Source organism: Elephantulus edwardii, unplaced genomic scaffold (assembly GCF_000299155.1).
Source record: "Elephantulus edwardii isolate Elephantulus edwardi_28Jun2011 unplaced genomic scaffold, EleEdw1.0 scaffold00189, whole genome shotgun sequence".
NCBI classification, from domain to species: Eukaryota; Metazoa; Chordata; class Mammalia; order Macroscelidea; family Macroscelididae; genus Elephantulus; species Elephantulus edwardii.
The window spans coordinates 3,026,089-3,043,019 of record NW_006399939.1 but is presented as its reverse complement, the minus strand read 5'-3'; the positions used below and the strand labels follow the sequence as shown (position 1 = coordinate 3,043,019).

Genomic DNA, 16,931 nt, shown 5'->3' with positions numbered 1-16,931 from the left:
AGCGTCTGGACACCAGAATTGAGACTCGGATGGGGTGACACTGCGACAAAGCCCTGTCCTCTGAGCTGCAAACAAGGTGCTCCAGTGGTTCACCAAGTTCCTTTTGGAGAGAAAGAACAGCTACAGAGCCAGAGTAGCCTTTGTGTGACTGCCCCTTCCAGGCTCAGGTGAAAGGCACAGGAAATGGTTCTCTAAACAGCACTAACTCGCCCACATTGCCCCCTGGAGGGCTAGGCCCATCCATCTGTCTGCTAAGGACAAGAGGATACTCAGGCCACTCCCTGAGCCTAGAAACAGAATCCAAAAGGAAGGAAAGGAGGTGGTCCGGAGAAAGAGAGAGGAGGACAACAATGGGCCTCCCTCGGTGAGATCTATGGGGGAATCTGGAGGGAGGCCCCACAGAGCCTCATGCCTCACATTCACAGCCTACTTCCCTGAGAAGAGCATCATGTATGGGCTCAGAAGCCCAGCCGTCACAAGGGCAACGGGTCCCTGGATTTTCTGGGGAATTACACATTCATTCCGCTCATAGGAAGTGCCAGCTAGAAGTGATAATCCTGCCCTAGAGGGGGTTATTGCCCAAGGGGATAGGCAAGCAGCTCTTAGAAACTGGGGGCATGAACCTGGCTTTTAGGTGAAGAGTACACAAGAGATGGAGGCTGGCTGAGGTCCAAGCCTGATGTGACTAAGATCTGGGTCCCCCTGTGACAAGATTCTTTCTTCAAACTCCCGTGACGAGCTCAACACCATCAACTAGTTGGTACCGAAGCCCTGTGAGCTGGGCTCCTCTGCTCTCGGATCTGGACCACTTCTTCGTTCCAGTGGAGTTTTGAAACTACCTTCGCTCCCTGGCATTGCATTTCATCCCTGAAAGGGTGGTGCTAGCCTCCCCTGCTTCTGGGATAAGTAAATGGACGTTCCCAGAGGAAATGTAGTGGCTTTGTCAGGCAGGACTCCTGAGTGAGAACTTAGAGAACAGACCACGGGCTTGTGGGGGCCCTGGCCACAGCCTGGGCGGAACTAGGCCCCAGAGATCTACTGTCATCAGGGGAAAGTACCCACCTCACTTTTTATTCCTGCAAAGAGCCCACTGCAAGCTCCAAGGCTGGGCAAGCATACAGATCTCCCCTCTAAAGACTCCTTGGCATCCCGGTTGGCTGTCAAGGGGATGGCCAGAGTCCAGCCTGTCGTTAGGCTGCACGGGAAGAGGAGTGTCAGGAAAGATGGGAGGGTCAGCTCGCATCACCAGTACTGGAGTCACTTCTGAGGGCCACACTATGAGCGGGCAGGGGCTCAGCAGGTACCGAGGGAGGTCCGGCTTGGAGCAGGGGACGAATTTACAAAAGAGATAGGCATGAATAGGCTGCCATTGTAGGCCTAGAGGACAGACAAAACAACCGAAAAGCAAGGAGGGTGGCAGAAGAGCCTGGCTCTGCAATGTGTCTGGGCTCAGGTCCAGGCCAGAGATGAGAGGAAGAAATCCAAGCTATGGAGCGGATAGCGGAAGGGCGAGAAGAGAGGCCATCCTGAAGAGCTTTCTAGTGGGATCCAGGGCCATGCTATGGGCCATGCTAAACAGGTAGGGCAGGTGTGTGAAGGCCAGGGGACAGGCCAAATGCAAAAGTGGAGCAGTGAATCTGGTGGCCCCAAAACAGGCAACCAGGACTAGCAGGCTCGACTCCACCCAGATCCAGGTTCCCCTCTTCTTTGTTCCAGGACCACCTCCTCTGCCTTCCACCGGCCCCCTGCCCTGCCTGGCAGCTTTCCTGACACACCTTGCCCGGCCTCACCAACAGCCTTCCTCTTCTTCCTCTTGTTGCTTACACACGAGGTGCCCAAAGAAACAGCCACAGTCCCTCATGCTCTGAGGTTCATGAGGAAATAGCAGACACCCACAGGAGAGAGGAAGAGAGGTGGAATGAGGAGAGTGTGTGGCTGGGAGTCTTGAGTAAATCTCAGAGGTAAAAAAATAAAAACATCATCCAGATTAACACGGGAAATAGACTACCTCCGGTCTCCCCATGCATACTCCATACAACAGATATTGCCAGAAATAAAAGGTTCTGTGATCAAATATGGGAAAAGCAGAGCTGAGAAAAGCAAAGCTAAGAAGCCTTTTGCCGTAAGACTTCTCAGAGCCTTGGACGAGCTGACATGCATTTGCAAACCTCCAAGAGGTGGGTAGGATGCAGCACTTGCCATACTTACTGGATCAGTAATCCCTTTCCAAGTATTTTGCAAGCAAAGAGGTCAGTGATAGAGTGGGACAGACAGGGACTGTCCCCACCCCAACAGGCACATGAACAGCTGGCAGCCTCCCCTGGGCCTTAGCTTTCTCATCTGAACAATGGAGCCCTTACTGCCCACCCTGCCCCTCACAAGGCCTCTTGTGAGGATCAGAGAGCATATGTGTGATAAGCCTGTTTCCCAACGCAGCTCTACAAATATAAAAACATAAAAAGCAACACCTCCTCTCTCCCCTGGGGAAGAGAGGATTGACTTTGCTATCCAAATCCATGTATCAAAAGCACCTTCGCATCAGCTTTTCAAAAAACTTACCTGTCGTGTAAATCAAGACGTATCTATGGAGAAGAGAAGCAGCAGAGGAAGAGTAAAGGTGAGAAAGAGCTGTAGTGTGTGGAGTTCAAAGGGGCCAGGAGCCCAGGGTGCCATCAGTCCCCTCTGATAAACTCCTGGGGCGATTCTAGTTGGCCCCCATCCTGCCCCTAGATTTGAGGGGCCCAGAGAGATGATTTAAGAGATCTCTTTGACCTTGAAGTCAGAACTCAAGGCCCCAAGACTATTGTAAGTAGTTTGGGTGATTACCTGAAAGTAATCCAAAGAGAAGGACAAAACTAGGCCCAGGAGAAACCCATAGGCTTAGCCAGAGAGGCCAGCTCTGTACACAAGTATGAGCTTTTCTCTGAAACTACATGTAAAGGCAAAATTAAAAACAAACAAGCGAATGTGGCCTATTGAGGCCTCAGAATCTCCTCAGAATGGAAACTCTGGTGTAGAGCCCATGTAGAGGCCCTGGGGTTTGGAGTAGAGCCTATATTGAAGCCTCAGGGCTTGGGGTAGAGCCCATATAGAGTCCCTGGAGTTTGAGGTAGAGGACATCTAGAGGCCACAGGGTTTGGAGTAGAGCCCATGTAGAGGCCCTGGGGTTTGCAGTAGGAGCTCTGTGAGAGAAGCAGGTCATTAGAGAGTGAGATGTTACAAAACCAAGTTTGCTGGCTGAGGGAGTCCTGGGGTCAGAGGTTGCACACACACACACAGGCACACACCAACACCTGGGCCACCTTCCTGGGCCCGGACACTTTGGGGTGTTCTGTTGCTCACAAGCAGTTCCTTCACTTTCCCCTTGCTCCAGTCTACAGTTAACGGAAGTTCAGTCCCAAGAGCTCTCCAGCCTCTGGCTGCACGTGAGCCCCATGCGGAGGGACTGTCTCGAGTACACCTTCTGCACAGCCCATGCTCCCTAAGCTCCCAGCTTATGTGACGAGGACAATCATATGGCCGCCAGAACTGGAGACTGATGGTCCGTGACAGAGGCCCTGACAGCAAGCATCACTCTGAAAAGGACGCAGACTCTGAGAGTCGAATGGGACTTCAGCTATAGGGAGGCTGTTTTCTGGGCAGGCGAGCGGAAGCTGTCCAAGAGGGCTTGCTTGGGGCTGATAGGGGCATCTCATCCCGGATGCCTTTGTGTGTGAGGGTTACAAAATTTTAAGTGTGTAAATCCTGCTGGACAGGCTTTCTCACGGCTTTCTGTTATCCTATGGGTCTGTGAGAGTATTTTGTCTGGGGATATGTGCGTGTGTGCGTGTGTGTGTGTGTGTGCGTGCACCCACGCACGCATGTGTGCACCCTTGGGTGTGTTGGGTTAGGTTTTGGGGCCCATCATTGTACTAACTAGCTCTAGGACTTCAGCCATGTCATTTCCCTTCTTTTAAAGTCAGTCTCCTCAGCTGTATAATGGGCGCAGGGGACCAAACCATCTGGGCTCTGCAGCATGAGCCCCTAAAATCGGAAGATCTCCGAAGGTATACAACCTCACCGGAGAGGAACCTTTCAGCTTTGTCATTCCCACCAGGGGAACCCCAGCATCGCCAGTGGAGCACAGAGAAGAGAAAGTGCACTCTCTCAGAGAGGAGAGTGTGATGGGGTTTTGCCCACTGCCTCACACCATCAGGTGAGTGTGCCTCACACACACCCCAAGAACCCACTTATCCTTTCAACCAAGTGAGGGAGACTCAGTTTGGGGATGGGTTGGAGCCTAGAATAAGATTTTTGCATTTTAGAATCACCATCTTGGCCAGAGGCCCAGTTGGTGTCCTTCTCCACATCCAGGGAGTGGCCTGTGGGCAACTGGACTTACTCTAGCCGAGGCTCTTAGCAGTCAGAAGGCTGTAATCCCTAGCCAACCTTGTTATAGAAGGGCAGTTCACCCCTTTAGCACCCCTCACTTTATACCTATTTGGGCCTCCTGGCCTGGGATCAGAGGAGGCTCTGAATCAAAAGCAAAAGACTGAACTAAGAGAGCCTGGAGCTTTTCAGCAAGCAGTCCCCATGTGATATCATAAGGAAGGGCTAGGGGTCCTCTGATAGACCTCTCTTTTCAACTCCCTCTATCTCTCTCTCTCGCTTTTTTTTTTGTCAGGAAACAGTTCAATTGTGTCTCCTTGGGGAGATTGAAGCCGTATCTAATTCAGGTCTTAATTAAACCAGCATACCCAAAAGAGGCTGCAGAACTACTCGTAAATTAAATATGAAAAGCATTATTTATCGTGGGCAGTCCTCTGGGGGCTCTGACTCTGACATTTACAAGTGCTAACGAAGATGGATTTGGAAGGAAGGATGGATGGACATCTACGACCTGTGGAAGGGTCCTCACCCCAGATCCAGGGAGCAGGCTGTCAATCTATGTGGCTTCTCTGAGCATGTGGGAAGGAGGCGACTTGGATCAGTGAGGGGGACCAGCCAGGTCGTCAGCCTTAGCCCTTCTCCCACCAAGCCACCAGCTCACTCTCTGGAGTCCAATTTTTATTCCCTGCCTCTAATTCTGATCTCTGACCTCAGCTGGAGGCACCACTTAACGGAGCCACTTAACCATTCCCCTCCTTGTTCTAACTGTTTCTATCCTAGCCCTTCCAACACCTAGTGCTGTGCTACCAGAAATTGGTGGCTACACCTCAAATCCCCAGGTCCTTCCCACTCCCTCCAAAAAGTCAAAAGAAGCTACAGGGAGCCTTGAACTGACTTTCCAGGAGCGATATAATGCTTTATTATGTACTATCATAGAACCAAGAAAGAAAAAAAAGACTAGAAATAATGGGAAGCCGGGAAGATCCTGAGCAGTTTCTCTGTCATCTCCCCCGGGCGGCTAGATCAATGAAAGGTGAGCCTTGTGAACTGTACCATCATCATCATTATCCTCGTTGTGATTATAACCTTTGGTTTCTCAGAAAGAAGCAGACCTGTTCATGCCTTGGCCCTCTCGGCACTTTCTCTTGTCTCTGATGAGCTCCACCCCCTCGGTACCCATGGTCCTAATTCAGTCCCAGGGGCAAGAGTTCAACCTTCCTTTACTACAAGGCAATAGGTAGATGGGGGTCTACTCTTGAAATTGTTCTCCCTAGAACTCTCAGTCTTCGTCTTCCCTAAAGATAAGTCTGTGCTGGTGGTCCTTCTTGCATCCCCTTCAGCCACTCAAGAAAGAGAGGTGACTAATTTCTCAGCTCTACCAAGCCCCCCTTCCAGGTAACGGGCTCCCTTCTCCTACCCTCAATCAGGTTTCAAATCTCCCCGGACATTCCCCAGATGATCATTCAAATGACCTCTGTAGAGCCACCCACTGTGTTCCAGATGTAGCACTAGGTAATAAGGAGGAACACTCAATACAGGATCTCTTCCCCTTGCACAGCTTCAGGTTTAGTCAAGGGCCACTTAATAAAAGAAATGCTGATGGAAATGGGCTACAGCCTCCCATTAGGAGGCATATATAACAATGACTCCATAAACTCAGCTTTGTTGAATTTGCAGTTATCTTGGGAAGAGATAGAGCATCCACCCAGACTCAATGAAAGCCCTCCCAGCACTGGCCCAAAAACCCCTGGACTCAGTAATAGTGTATACATCTGAAACTACCTGCAACTCAGCAGACCACGCAGGCAACCTCTGTGTGATCTGAAACCTGACGGCCTGGCGTTCTGGTGATCTGAAATAACTAGACAAAAACTGGCTCTGAGCCTCGGAAGACCTTACATGTACTGTTAACAACCAACACAGCAGTGAAAGTCTCTAGGGTGTTAATACTTGGATCTCTGCTTCCCAGCTGAAAAGATGTACTTAACTACTGACTTTTCATCTGGTTGCAAGAGTTCCAGCAGAGGAGTTTTACATATTCTCCAGAAAAAAAGCTGACTAGGGTGTGGGTGGGGGTGGGGGAATGGTCAACTTCTGTCTAAAGGAAGCAGCCAAGTGGACAACTCCAATGTGGGACTCCAAAACAATCTCAGGTTCGAGTCTTCATCCCTTTCCTTTCCTTTCTTTTTATACAGCCACGCGCCTTGTCTCTTTTTGTACTTTGGCATGTTCTTTTATCTTACTTTTTAAAAGAACACTGGTGGTGCAGTGCACCATGTGTTGTGCTGCTATTCAAAAGGTCAGCGATTCAAATCCATCAGCTACTCCATGGGAGAAATATAAGCAATCTCTTCCCATAAAGATTTACAGCCTCAGAAACTAGATAGAGGGATGTTGAGGCTGAATTGACTAGGCAACAGGACGTTAGGTTGTGTAATTTTTTTTGTTTTAACTATGTAGACGACTCTCTATAGAATCTCCCTTATCATAATCATGTTATTTTTGACCCCCCACCCCACCCCTAAGGTCTGCACTGAGCCAACTGGCAGCATCATGACAGATGGTGAAGAAACTGAGATTGTTAACAGCTTCAGTTTGCTCAGCTAACAGTCAACACTCTTGGTACCAGCAGCCAAGAAATCAAAAGAGGATTTGCATTGGGAAAGTCTGCTGTCAGGGACCTCTCCAGAATTCAGAAGAACAACAATATCAGTCTAGAGACTAAGGTGCACCTGATTCAGGTCATAGTCTTCGCAATTACTTGCTATGCATCAGAAGGCTCGACGATGACTAGGAATGCTAGAAGGAGAATTGATGCCTTTCAGCTGTGGTGCTGGAGTATTGAATATACATACCATGGACATCTAGGATAACAAACAGGTTCATCCTAGAGAAGATGAAACCAGGCTGCTCCTTGGAGGCAATGATTCTGAAGCTTTGTTTGACATACTTTGGGCATGTTGTAAGGAGGGACCAGTCCTTGAAGAGGGACATCATGCTTGGGAGGGTGAAGGGACATCACAGGAGGGGAAGACCCTCAAAGAGATGGACTGGTTCAGTGATTGGGGTAACAGGGGGTACGTGTGTCAGATACAATAAAGTTGGCACAGGATAGAGCAGAATTCAAAACTGTTGTACATAGGATCGCAAGACTTAACACATAACAACAAAGGTCTGCTACCACTATGAAAGGGGTGGGGGGAACCAACCCTTTTTCTTGGTCCATAGCTACTGCTCTTAACACTTTATTGGTGATATTTAATGACCACTTCTTTAAATGATTCAGGTAGTATATTTCCTTCTAAAACTTCTCCTGATTCTTAAATTTCCTTCATATAATAAATCTCAAATTTAAAAACATTGTACTCTGCACCCACACCAAGAATATGTCTCTGCTTACTGTTGCTGTTGTTGTTGTGAACCATCGAGTCAGAACCCACCCATAGCTGACCCTCCAGTGGATTTTCAAAGGCAGTTAATTTCTAGGGAGGGGATTGTCCATCCTTCTTCCACAGAGCAGCTGATGGAGTCGAACCACGTGTCTTGAGATTGCAGCACAGTTTCTTACATTAATTCTTTTAACAAAACTTGGACTGTCAGGGATGGACACTAATAGTGGGACAATTCTTGTTTACTACTCTTTAGAGACATATCATCCTGGTACGTTCACTCAGCAAATCTTTCTTCCTCAAAAGAGAGAGGGAGAGGGATCTGGCTCACTCCTGCTATGGTAAGTGATGTTCCTGGCACGGCTGGTTGCTCCAGCAGCACATTATTTCTCACGTGGACATCAGGCAGTTACCCATTTGCCTCAACTAACTTTTCCTTTGTTTTCAGGATAATTTTTAGAAGCTTTCAGATACTGAAAATTACCACACTGCCAGTGGATCCTATTTCCCTGAAAGGAATACCCAGAAACTTGTAAAAAGAGCCAAGACTAGGCTGCCTGGGTGAATTCCCAAGGGGGACTGCTCATTCTTTCTTCATGCATATTATGCAAACGATAATTCCCACAGGAGGGGTGATTCAACCAGGAAAAGTTGGTCTAGAACTTCTCTGACCCTAGTAGACGTCATAAATTAGATAGCCTTTGCTCTGGAGGCCAAACAACACAGTTTAAGATTATTAACTAGATTTGTCAAGGATGAACAGAGAGTCCTTAATTTCTCCTAAGCTAACTAACAAGAGCATTTACGAACCTTTCCCGCTGTACCTATGTAATATTAAAAGTGTATATAGGCACAAGTAGAACATTATACAACTAGATTTAAAGAGGGAGCCATCTGGATTTCTAAAGACCTTTTTGATTTGGAGGATGTCATTGGCTGGATTTTCATCACGTGTCTTCAGGGTCTACCTATCCACAAGAGACAATGACAAGGAATCTTTGTCCCTAAGCATTGTGCTGCATCTGACTGATATGTTCTATCCAAGATCTTCGATGCCATGTCAGATTAGTCACAAAAGCAGCAGGGGGGCCTGCCTATAGTCCAACTACAGACTCCAGCTCATGAATAGCAAGATGTTGGCAGAGGTGAACCTGGATTTCATAGATGAATGTCCTGCAGTCTGTCTTTACTCTTGAGCAAAAGAGGACTGAGGAAGAGAAAAGCAACTCCCGACAGGTATTGGCATGGCTATCAGTTAGCCTTTGATGCCCTTCAAAGCCACGAAAATGACCAAACATCCCCCTATCCTAGCTAATACAAGTGACTGTGGTTGTCTTATCAGTTATTTCTTTAAGGTGTGTTGGTAGTATAGCAGGCTGCTCACTGAAAGACTGACAGTTTGAATCCACTAGCTATTCAATGTATTCTGCCTTCTAGATAAAATTCATGAAGATGCTAGCGACGAAATGGATCTTTCTTTTAGATAGTATCCACACTTCTCAAACATTGCTTCCAAAAAAAGAAAATCTGTCAAGCAGAGTGGCACAGCGGAAGCGTGCTGGGCCCATAACCCAGAGGTTGATGGATCGAAACCATCCTCTACTAAGCTTGTTTGTAAAATTGAATCTGGGAACAAGCACTTCATCTCATAAAACTCATCTTGGGGAGCTCTGGTGGCCTAATGGCAAGGAGCTGCAACTACAATCCCAGAGGCGCACGGTTCAAATCCACCAGATGCTCTGCCGGGGAAGGAGGGATAATCTCTTCCTGTACTGGTCAGATCTGATTTGACGGTACACTCACACAAAAAATAAAATTAAAAAAAAATAAATGAATAAAGTAAATCCATTAAACCAGTTCAGACACTATAGTTTAAGTCTTTGACACCCTTTTAAGTGAGGTTCTCCATGTTCTCTATTATTATACTTTTTTGGCATGAACCAATAAAGCTATTTTAAACAGGACTATAGGAGGGCACTGACATGTATGTTGTTGTTATGTACTGTACAGTCAGAATCGACTCACAGCTAACCCTCCAGTAGGTTTTCAGCGGCAGTCAATCACACAGAAGGAGATTGTTCAGCAAAGAAATATGGGGTAGAAGGTGATAAGGACTATGAAGCAGAGGCCTAGTCAAGGTTAGTAGAGGATCCATTAGACAAGTCTCATGTGAGGGGTAAAAACAAAAAATAAAGGTATCTTATAAACATTTCTGAATATTATATACATGTTTGGAGCAGGAGGAAGTTGTTTTCTGCCTTTAAATGATTATATTAAGAAGTAGGAGACTACTGAACTAATAGAGTTGAATAAGCAACTCCCATTACCCAAGAATACATGTCTTGATCTGTAAGATAATTAGGAACCCAAATAAGAGATAAGAAGGGATTGTCACTGTTAAGTCTTCGTATATTGCACAGAACAAGAAGAGCAGGCATAGGAAAGTTCTTGGAAGGTTATTCTGCAGAGGGTAATGGCGAGGATCCCAGGGGAAAGGACATGGATTATGGTAAGAAGGAATAGGTTAAGCTTAGAAGCTCAAATTTGGCTCCTAATCTAGAACAAGCCCATCTCTTGCTCTTTAGCTGATCTGACTTAGTGTACTCATCAGTGTTAATAACTGAGGCAGTTGATATGTCACCTCTCTTGCTTTTTGTTGCTGTCAGAAAGGGGATATCGCAGATGGCGAGTGAGGCTGGCAAGACAGCATGCTCTCATACACTAATAAAGATACTTCTTCCAAAGGATATTAGGGTCCATAACAAGAGGGCAACTTCAAAAAGAAAAGATGAGACCATTATTATGGTGAAAAATGACTCATTTGTTCTTTTTTTATATCAATATGAAACACACAAGCCAAAATCAACCAGAGAAAGAGGTCTTCTCATAAAAGACACCAACACCACAAGTCACTGGACATACAAATACATCATCCACTTAAGATAATTTGTTGATGTGTCTCTATTTTTCCTTCTGAATTTTCATCATCACCTTACCAAATACCAAACAGCAATTCCTAATAAATTACTTTTTTATTTCATTACAAAAATGACATTACAGCAGAAGCATTGTTTATTTTTTAGCTTAGAAATGAGGGAAGAGCCCCACGCACAGCTGGCAGGCAGAAGTGCCTCATGCTTGAGACCGGAGCATTTTCTTCTGTACGTTTTTAATATGGTCTTCAGCAGGATTTTGCTTGGAAAAAAAAGACAAAAGATGGCCAACTCGAGAGTCTCATGGAGCTCACCACCTCACAGCCTGCCTTCAGACAACCTTGGTTTGAGTCCTGTTCTACTGCTTTTATTATATTTTCAACCTTGAGTGGGTCTGTTCAACACTCTAGAAGCCCTTTCTCCATTTAGACCACTTGGCGGAGAGGAAAGGGACAATGACGGTGGCACTAGAGCCAGAAGTACTGTTCCTGGTTATGGTCCCCGGTAGGGTACAAGGTCCAGACCTCAAAAGAGCTTGGGGGGCAGGGGGGTGCGATACCTGGCCCCTGGTTAGAGCCACCTAGCAGGGCAGAGCCACCTGGCCCCTGGGGAAAACCACCTGGTGTATATGAGGAGCTTTATCTAAGCCACTTTCCTCCACCTCTTTCCCCAGTACACCTGTAAGTAACACCTCTGAAGCCCTTTTCTTTGTAACTCACAAGTTTGTTCTCTCTAGGTTTGCTCCCTTTCCTATAAGTAACCTGAACACTGAGTCTTGTTCCAGAACCTGAACCCTGAGCCCGGTTTCAGAGACAAAAGGGAACTATAACTACCATCCAAGAAAGCAAAGGAGGATGGAGCCTCAAATTTCAGCTAGCCTCTCCCACTGGACTCATCCATGCAAACACCTTTTAGTCCAGAGGGCAGAAAATGTCATTAAAATACCTTCTAACTGAACAAGAAGGCATGCAGCTTCAACTCAAGACCACCAGTAAAATGTTAAAGTGAGTTTCCCTTCCCCTTCATCTCAACACCCTTGATCAGTATGAAGCAGGCAGAGTCTGTGCCCCTATTCCCAAATGGAAAACCCACAAATAAAAAAAGACAATCTTTTTGTATAAAAAAAAGTTAATTACCATTGGACTATGCCCACTATTGCCCTGCCTTTTCTGGTCCCTTTTGGAGCTTTCTCATTTTCTTTACCCACTCCCTCCACCCACCAAATTGTTCAGACCTGTAATTTCATGCCTATCCATCCTCACCCTTCTACCCCTCTGGCTCCCCATATATGTTTTTTACAATTTTAGGGTTGGGTTTTTTTTGGAAAAAAAAAGCAAAGAAATGAGGCTTAGCACAGCTGGTGACACCTGGAATATTTAATCCAGGTTCTTTAACTCTGCATCCGTTGGAGGTGATTTCCCTCCTTCAACAATGTTATTTCAACCACTGCTTCTAAAATCTAAGTAACCTACTTTGGGACAAGCTCCCCCTTCCCTTTGACATGATATAGCATAGTAGGTAACACTGTGGGTAAAACATAAGTTAAAGCCAACATAAGCAATCTACAGTGTGTCTAAGACCTTTGCTATTAAGAAACATGTCAGAGGCTGCACAAAATTTACACTAAACCTATGGTATCATAATCCAGGACTTGGTTGCCTTTTTTCTTTACCTATAACACACATTATGGGTATATAATTACAGTAGTCAAGAAATGAAATCACTGGGTGGGCCAGTGTCCTTCTTTAGGAATTTGGAGAGTTATGTTCATTCATGCCTTACAGGCATGTAAAATCCTCACAAGCCACACACACATTAGTCTTTTTTTCATACCATGGCCCATAGTCATTGACCACCAATTTATCTTTCAGAATTTATTTTCCAAAAATAATGCTGAAGTACTCCCCCACAGAAAGTGCTAGCTCTTCCAGTGTTGAGTGGTTGGGGAGTCATCATGTTTTAACTCCCAGATTATTTTTCAGGAAGTTCCCGGGAGACCTCTGTTTACACATTTATGTGGTAGTTTTCAAACTTAATTTAACATCTATCTATAATTTACTGCTATTCTTAGCATTGAACTCAAGGGCTCTCTACTACTTTCACCTTTTCAAATGAGTTTTGGTCTTATTCTTAACAATAGAACCAAGATAGCATGGCAAGGTGGGCTGCTTCCTTCTACCCAGGCCTCACTTGGACACATAGCCATCTAATAGGATGGGATCCTCACTCTTTTTCAGGAACTGGAGAGTTGGTGATCCTCAGATGCAAAGTCACCACAGAGCCAAATATTATCCGCAGCTTTGTTACAGGCTTAAGTATGGGTCCTGCCCATTTCCAACAGCTTTATCAATCTTTACACTCTATTCTGTGTAATGGAAGAAGGGTTGGCTCCTGTGACATCTAAGTTCCCTTCCAGCTCTATGATATTGTGACTTCGGTTCAGAGAGAGGGGCTGAGGAGTTCAAGAAAAGAAGAACAACGGAAGATCTTCTCGCCATCAGATTTGCCTATACCATTTATATCCACCCTCGCTCCTTCCTTTCTATTGCTATAGACAGCTCAGATTCTCATCATTCTTAGGTGTCTGCAAATGGTTCTCTGGGAGTCTACACCATATGAATCTCTACCACAATCACTTACCACTCAATCAAAAGTTTGGGCCTTCAGGAGCTCCTATTATGCAAGCCAAGATTCACAGCAAGAAAATCTTAGCTATCAAGGATGTGACTTTTCTCTGCTCCTATAGGTTCAAGCCTTTTGTTCATAGGGTTGCTACGAGTCAAGCTCGACTCGAAGGCAATCAACAATAACAACATAGTTTTATAGCTTGCTATGCTTATATAGATTCCATGCTTCCAACGTTTACATTTCTCTATGATACTCAGGTCTCTTTCTCTCTTCCCTAAGACTTTTGAAAACTGCATTGAGTTAACAGGAACTCAATAACCTGTTTATCTACCTAGTCAATTCTCATGTATCCAGGTGAGTGCCCTCAGTACTAATATCACCTTTGCTGTGAAAGTTCCAGAACTACTACTATATGGCCATTGTATAAGTCTCCTAGCAGGGTATTCATAAATAACACACACTTTTGCCATTTTCTGTCTTTATGTCCCATCATTGTCTCTTGACCTAAATATACTTTAAGGACTACAGACTATTTTACACAAAGTAGCACATTGCCTGGTGCACAATAAAGACTCAATATATTTTTGTTAAAATGATATTCTAAATGAATCAACAGGCATCCAATTTAATTGTGGAGATTCATATGCATGAAAAAAAAAACACCCAAAAACAAAAATCCAAACCCATACTGATCATAGCTTGCAAGACAGGAAGACTGCCAAATCAATGAATTAGAGACAATGTCTTAGAAGCAGCTAGAGTCAAGCCATTATAGATTAGAACAGCCTACAACTGGCTTTGTTTTTCTTTTTAGTTTTGTAAGGAGCTGAATGGTTTTTCTTTTGTTTTTGTGGGAAGAGTGGGGGATTTAATCAGAAAAGCATTGTTTTAAGAGATGTTCTGAATGAATTTGAAAAGGAATATCTGAAAACCAGCTGGAAGGTTGGGTTACTGCCCTAGCCCAGGTTCTAGATAAGAAATCATTCTTTTTCATGCATATGAAGGTGCTCTGGGCACTTCCTCCACCCCAATCCTTGGGCTGCCTTTCTCACTTTCTCCTCTCCAACAAAGCCTCATGTTTGGGGAAATGGATGAGCCTGAAATTGGTTGGCTCTGGCTCAAAGTTGGTATCAAAAGTAAAATCTGGAAGTGATTTGTTTGTTTACTTTCATCTTTCTCTTTTTTCTCTTAAGGACCTTGCTTAAGACTTGAGATTTCCTCAAAGACATTTAGCCCAACCCCCTCCCTTCCACTCCCACTCAGTCTCACAGGTAGAACTTCTCACAAACATCTCTGACAATCAAATTTGCATGTAGAGATTATCCTCTTAAAGAAATAAGCCCAAGATTCCCTCTTAGTATTACAACATTGTCTTCAAGAGTTTTTCATTTTCATTTGAACAAACTGAGTCCCATGGAGGTTAAGTGACTTGCCCAATGTCACCCAGTTAGTTACTAAGCAAGACAAAATTTCAGACCCAAACCTCCTGGCGATTATTGGTGCTCTTCATCTGTGCTCATCACAGAATTGAAGGAAGGGAAGAAAGCTTATTTTTCTGGTTGCCGTACAGCCTACTGGGTGTCCAAACCCCTTCTGAGATGCCACAGTCTTCCCTAACAAGTCTGTCTGCCTTGGTGTGGTAGGAGCAAGGCCTTGTGTTATCATCTCTCCCTTGTCCTCCTAACAAAACTGCTGATGGAGGTTCACCTGGAAGGTATAGAAGAAGCTTGAAACTGAGTGCCACTCTTTAACATCCTCTCTCTCCATGCCTACATGGCTCTCTTGACAGAGAATGATATCAGTTCAGGAGGGTCACTGGCTCTCATTCTCCCTTCCCTCATGCATATTCCACTCAGAGATTAGAGGTTCCCTGAGGGTGAACTGAAGCATGAATTTTCTGGAGTTTCTAGTAAGCAACTGAGGATAAATAGTTGAGAAAGGGTGCCAGAGAGATAGCTGAAAGCTAGTTTCAGTCCAAGAGTCAGAAGCACAGCCACTCTGAACTGTTGCCTATTCTCTTTTCCATCATTCAGTGGGGGTAAGGAATGGGTGTCCAAAGTCTTTTTATAGAAGCAACTGATAAAGTTGTACCTCAAAGGTCTGGTGGACACTCAACCCATGCCAAGCACTATGGGAAGTTCAAAGAGGTCTAACATCACAGACATCCTTCCACTTCTTTCGTTCTGTACACCCTAGTACAGGTACATTTACAATCATTTCCCAGAGTAAACTCCCTTGCTCCAGCACAGAGCATCTCCCATAATAATTGGAACTCACATATATTCTGATCCAGGAAGAAGGTCCTTGATCACTTTTTTACTCCTACTGAAATTCCTTGAGTGAATTTCCTAGAGATTTTCAAATCTTGGTCTTACTGCAAACTATCTGTGTGTCTTTGGGCAAGTCACTTTGCCTCTGTTGAGCTTTGTGTGGCCCCTCACAGGACAAAGTCCAAGCTCCCTGACATGGCTGTCAAGGCCTTCCACAAGCCAGCAGCACCATCCATCTTCCCAGCCTGCCCTCTCTGGCATCCTCTGCTCAACATCCGGGAATTTCTCCCTCTTTTACAGCATTTATCCCACTCTTAATCACTTTATCTGGGACCCATATGTGTTCCACCCGATCTCTAAGCTCTTTCGGAGTGTCTCTGTCACTCCTGGAACACCCAGCACAGGGCATGAAATGCAGTAGGTGTTCAAGTCAGTGATAGGTCGTCAAAGAGATGTGAACCTGGTTCCTTCGCAGCAGCCACCGGCTGCCCTCCTCAAAGCAGCCCGCTCTCTCGGACTGATGTGCTGTCTTACTCTCTCCTCGGGGCCGCGCCTAAGCCACTGCAGTGGATGGGACCGTGCGCCCTTCCTCCCCACCTGCCGGCTGTGTGTGGTGGGCAGGGCTGCCCAACCCCGCCCGACCTCGCTCGCCTGCCCTTGTCTCATGCTGTGTTGTGGGGTCTTCTGACCAGGAGGGCCTCCCTCGCCCGTCTCTCTGTCATGCCCTCTGTGTCCGGCTCCTCCCCGCCCGCCGCCGCCCAGTCCGTGATCCCCAACCCCCATGGGCTGCTGTGCGAGTGCGCCTAGACCGGCCCCTTTGCGGTACCCCTGGAGCGCCACCGGGTCGCCTCTCTGGGGTCTGAGGCCCAGCTGGCAGTGTCGTTCCCGTGTGGGCCCGTCCTGCCCCGCCGTCTGTGCTCATCCCAGCCGGGGTAGTGAGAGTGGAGCGATCGTTTGCGCCTAAAGGGTAAAAGCGGGCCTGGCTGGAGGCGCGCCCGTGCCTCCCGTGGTGCTTGGCCAAAGCAGCTTCCCTCAGAGGTACCCCAAATAAAACCGCAGTGGATTTGACTAGAGTGAAAAAGAAGACCATTCCCAGATAGAGCGCAAGTGTGGATACTCAAAGATCTGGAGGAGGAGGAAGAGGTTAAATGGTGGGGAAAATAGGGCCAACACCTTCACTGTCGACTCTGGTGATGTGGGGACCATGAATACATCACCACGTGTCCCTGACACTCATCTTTGCCTTCCTCTAAACAAGAATGGCAACAGAAAAACCACCTTTCTGCCCCTGTTCTCCCTTTTTCTGGCTTGTCTAGCATGCCTTTCTGCTCCCTTATCAGCGT

General features: G+C 46.2%; 1 non-coding gene across 1 annotated transcript; it reads left to right on the top strand.

Moving 5' to 3' along the window:
• Positions 1-9,290: 9,290 nt before the first annotated feature.
• On the top strand, positions 9,291-9,362 carry TRNAM-CAU. The gene has a single exon. It is a non-coding gene; the product is annotated as a tRNA-Met (tRNA).
• The last annotated feature ends 7,569 nt before the right edge of the window (positions 9,363-16,931 follow it).